Below are 5,300 nucleotides of genomic sequence, written 5' to 3'. Positions count from 1 at the left end.
TGTATTTCTTTATAAATACCTAGAGGATTTTCCAAAACAAGGACCAATTTGTCACTTCATGGAGCTGGTGGTTTGTGGCCTTTCCAAAAAGCCATATCTAAGTATTAAACAGAAGGTCGAGCACATAGAGTGGTTAGGAATTATTTTAATGAAAAAAAGGACATTCTAAAGAAAAGAGACATACAGTTCAATTGAAGACCATGGAAATTTTTATATCAAATTGCTGGCAATGAAAATAAAATAATTTTGCTAGTTTTTCTATAAATAAAAAAGAAATAAAGAAAATAATATTGTATAAAGAGAATGAAATACGGTGAAATAAACAAAATAAAACAAGGCAGGCAGGCAGGTGCCTTAAAATGAAAGCACTGGAACCTACATAGCCAACTCGGGTTGGAGTCCCAGACCCAGTGGCTTGAAAATCATTCTGGGTGCATGTGTGTAGATGCCCAAAATCTCAAGAGGAGAATGGCAGAGGAAAGACTGCAGTGTAGCCGTCACCCCCAAGGGTTGATTTCTCATTTTCCCTCTATTTCTCTGTCTTGGTCTCTCTATACTGAGCACATGAAAAATAACAATGTAAATTAAGAAGAAATAAATCTGATACATAAAAATAAAAATTCATGAAAATAAGACATACTAACTGAAATAAAATTTTTACATTATATGCAGAGGAAAAAATACCAGGAGCAGGGATGAACAAAGTAATCAGAGAATAGGCTAATTGGAAAGTAGTACTAAGAAAATTGCCAACGAAACAGAAGAGGGTGAGAAAGGAAAAGCACAAAAATAACTTTAAAAATGGATGTTATTTGGGCTAGCAGGAGGTATGGTGGTTAAGGTGCTGGGCTCCCGCATGGTTGACTGTGGTTCAAGTCCTGGACAGGGTAGCTTAAAAATCATGCTGGGCACATGTGTGTGTGTGCATGTATAAAGTCCCATGAGGAGAATAAAGGAGAAGAGATTGTGACATAGTATTATCCCCTGGAAGGTGATTTCTCACTTTCCCTCTCACTATCTTGCTCTCTTTGGTGAGTGCATGTGCCCTACATCATAAATCGGGAAAAAAAAAAATGTTATTTTGAGTAGTCACAACCACTAAACATTCCAAAAGGAAAACACAGTAAATGAAAGAAACTATAAATGTGGAAAAGTAGTGAGGGATAAATTTCCAAACTAGAGTTAGGTGTTTGCTTTCTTCTCACTTTTAAAATCCAGTGAGTCCTAAGTAAATAATAATAATAAAATAATCTGTTGTTAAGTGTTCTGTGGCCAGTATGCAGACTAAAGGGGATTTTATTTTCTCACAGTAGCCACAGAAATTAAACAGATTACCTACCAAATGCCAAAGAGTAATAAATAAAAACAAAGTTGGCATTGGATTTAGTTTGGGAAGTTTCCAGAAGCATTTGATAACCAATGTACTGTAGTAGAAGACAGGCATATGAATATCTTGTTTGAAAGGGCTGTTGTAATCTGTCTTGCATTCTTTCTGTCTTCTTCCCTTAACCTTCCTGAAGAGAAGCAAGGGGAGATCAGACTTAACATTTTTTATGCTATTTAAATCTACTAACCTCTTCTCCCCTGCTGTCCTTGCCAGTATACTGCCCTCAACTGCCACCGACTTAATGACACTGATCCTGTCACATAAATTTTGACTTTATAGACCTAGGATTCTGAAATAGGTGCTCTAATACAGACAAACTTTTTCCCCCTGGATCCACTCATCTATTTTCCTGGTCATCATTTCTTCTCTTCTGCCTTGTCCCTCATCTGAATGCACTTACCTCTACTCTAAACCAGCTATGGGGTCTCTGAAGAATTTCAGAGGACATTTATGCCTCCCCTTAAAGACCTGACCCAAAGTTATGATTTCTTTGTCTGTGTGTATCCCATGTTGTAACCAAAATGACATCACCACATCCAGCTACTCAATCCAGAAGCTGTTGAATTATACTTGAGTCATCTTTGAATGTCAGAGTCTCATTCCCACATCCAACCCCACATCCAATTTATGATGAATTCTTGTAGGAAGCCACATGCACCAAAATGGCTGACATGACCTTCATACAAGGACCTTCAAGTATCCTTCTTCTGGGAGTAGACAATTCACGCTGAGACTTCCTCATTCAGGCAGGTCCTCAGCCAGGTCTGTGACAATTCCCACCCCCTCTTCCTATCCTGTGTATATAAGAATGTTCTCTGGCCCTCAATAAATGAGCGACTGCATACCATCTTGAGCTGTGACACTGTGTCGCTCCCGTGTTGTGACGCTGCACCGGTTCCAGACCTCCGCTCTCTCACTCAGGCACCCTGCTCGATTGTCCCACGGGCCAGGACATTCTGGCACCTGGACAGGGGACTGAGTTAGAGAAGCAGCGACAGGTTCCTGAAGATTCCAGAGAGGAATGAGGAGCTCCAAAGAGGAGCAGGTTGGAAGTCCTCAGCATAACTTCAGGGGATGCAGAAGAGGATGTCCCGGTGAGTACTTACTCACGATATCCGGGTTATAGCATAGACTATAATGGGGCAAGAGCTCAGCCAGCACGAATTGTTTGTTCAGGGGTTAAAGGAAGCCCTTAAGACTAGAGGAGTGAAAGTGAAAGTTAAACAACTGCTCACCTTTTTTGATTTCCTGAAGAAGGCTTGTCCATGGTTTCCTCAAGAAGGAACCATTGACGAAAAAAGGTGGAAAAGGATAGGTGACGCTCTTAAAGATTACTACTCCACCTTTGGCCCAGAAAAGTTTCCTGTAACTGCATTTTCCTATTGGAATCTAGTAAATGAAATCCTTAGTACCCACCCTAAGGACCCCAAAATTTCTGCCATTGTTACCAAAGGGGAACAGATTATGCAGAACAAGCTACCTAAAGAAGAGTGTCGTTCCCTCAGATATCCTGGAGTCTAAAAATGTCCAAAATATATCCTTAGATAGTGACGAGGATATTACACAGAAAAGTGAGAAGCTTAAGAGTCCAAAGAACCAAAAAGAAAATAATAATGCCTTAAAAATTTCACATGAACCAAAGAAAAAATTATACCCCTCCCTTTCCAAATTCAAAAATTATTCTGATGAGGAACAAACTAGCTCCGAGGAAGAAGTTCTAGAGGCAGAAGCAACAAAAAGTAACAATCTTAGCCACCCTTTAAAAAGCGGCTGCTGCTTTATAATGTTTCAGCACCGCCCCTCAATAATTCAAAACAAGAACTTATTTAAAAAATTGAACAGTTAAAAAAACAAGTCCAATTAGAAAAGGAACATTGCCAACTGATTTTGCAATTAGAACAACTAAGAACTCCCATAAATGCAGGCCCAAAGACAGCCCAAGTTACACCAAAAGTAACTTATGAGACCTTTCCAGCCACAGAAATTACTGACCAACAAGGCAATGTTTAGAGGAGACATAGTACTTTCGATTTTAAGTTAATTAAAGAACTCAAAACAGCTATTACCCAATATGGTGCATTAGCCCCTTATACACTCACCTTATTGGAGACCATTACTGAAGGATGGCTTACGCCATCAGATTGGAAAACCTTGACAAGAGCTGTGCTCTCTGGAGGGGATTAGGAGGAAGGCCAGAACTAGAGATGCTTTATTGCCTAGGTACGAGCAGCCAGGGGGTATTGCTGTACCTAAGAATTAAAACCATAAAATAATTCAAGTAGCTAGGTGCAGGCAGTCAGGGTATTGCTACACCTAAGAATAGGATTTTGTATATAGACATCCTAAAACGTACTTTAAAACAAAAAGGTATTCAGGTCAGTAAAAGTCAGCTCACATCATTTTGAACACTGAAGTCCTTCTGACCGAGAGAAATTAAAAGAGGCTGCTGCTGATTATCACAACAATTGACTGCCACAAGAGCTTCCTATCGTTTTCTACCATCCTTAAGTATATAATTAAAAATTTCAAAATAAAAGAGATTACTCAAAAGATATCAATGTCAAAATAACCTCCAAAAAATTGTCTCTTGTAATTCGTGTGTGTGTGTGTGTGTGTGTGTATGCATGTACTATGTCATTTTACATACTATATGTTGTATGTCTGTGTAAAAACAGGCTTTAAAGTATTCTATTCAATTTAGTTTATAAAAAGAGCGCTCATAAAAATTTGTCTAAATGTTTCTCAAGTTCAAATAACTTTAGAAAATAAGCTGGCTTTAAAAGAAAAACAACAACCCAAAGCTTGCTAAACTGGTTAAGAAAAAAAATGCTTTGTGCCTAGTCTAGATAGCCTTATCAATGGTGTTGTCTCAAAAAATGTTGCTTGTACTCAGGTAAATCCTAAAACCCTCAGGCAAGGCTCCCTTGAAAATCGAATAAAAAAAAGGTTAAACTTAGGGAACATTAGAAAAATCTATAACGTCTAATAGTTCAGTCTCTAAAATAAAGCTAGCTAATGTAAGACTAGCCTAGTTTTACTTTTCTTTAAAAAAATCTTAAATAAATAGCTTTGTTTCTATTAATAACTTAAAACAATAAACTTGTCTACTAAATTAAGACAATTTTTAATGTTAAACTTGTAAAAGATTAAAAAAATAAGATAAAAACTAAAAGAAGGTTTATGGCAGTAAAAAGTGTATTTCTAGTGGAAAAAGTTGAAAGAAAGGTTTTTATAAAGAAGGAATTTTGTGTAGTGAGTTTTTGTCTGAAAATAAAATGGCTATATCAGAACAGGAGAGGAAGAGGACAAAAACTAGAGGATGTAAAGCATGTTGTTGAATGTTTGAGTTATATTGCAAAAGTCTAAGAAAGAAATACAGACGTTGATCAAGTTACTATTCTGGAGCTAGTTTTGCTATCTTTAAATATTATATACAGTAAAGCAACTAAAAGAAAAAAGCCCCTCCAACTAGTCCAGATGGGGCCTCACATAGTTGTAAAGTTAGCCTGCGAGTCTGTCACACCAAAGCCAAGTAAACTGTTCTCACAGGGGCCTTGATCTGTAAGAATGGGCCAGGACAGTCCTTTCTAAGAGTACTTCAAAAAACAAAAAGCGACAGCCCTGCTCTAGTCACTCCAGAGGCTGACTACAAGTCAGACATTATCAAGAGTATGGCTCAGCGGCTCCATGACCAGATGGTCGGAGAAAGGACAGGCTGCTGCTGAGTCATGAGATGCTTAGAGTGGCCTCTGGTACCAGTAGGCTCCTTGGTCCTTGCTCCCGTTTTATGTTCTCTATTCACCGTGCTTCTAATTTTGTTTTTTGCTCTAATTTACTCAGTTTTCTTACCCAATATGTCTCCCACAGAATAAAGGCCTTTAAATATTACATGTTAATTGCCTCTAGACCTAAA

General features: G+C 38.1%; 1 pseudogene; it reads left to right on the top strand.

Moving 5' to 3' along the window:
• The window catches only part of LOC102492708 (28S ribosomal protein S31, mitochondrial pseudogene), a 1,171-nt pseudogene extending 976 nt beyond the window's left edge, over positions 1-195 (top strand).
• Positions 196-5,300: the final 5,105 nt, after the last annotated feature.

The sequence above is a fragment of the Tupaia chinensis genome, unplaced genomic scaffold, assembly GCF_000334495.1.
Source record: "Tupaia chinensis unplaced genomic scaffold, TupChi_1.0 Scaffold144763_1, whole genome shotgun sequence".
Lineage (NCBI taxonomy): Eukaryota > Metazoa > Chordata > Mammalia > Scandentia > Tupaiidae > Tupaia > Tupaia belangeri.
Note: the sequence above shows the minus strand (reverse complement) of the source record. Positions and strands in the feature narration are given on the sequence as shown.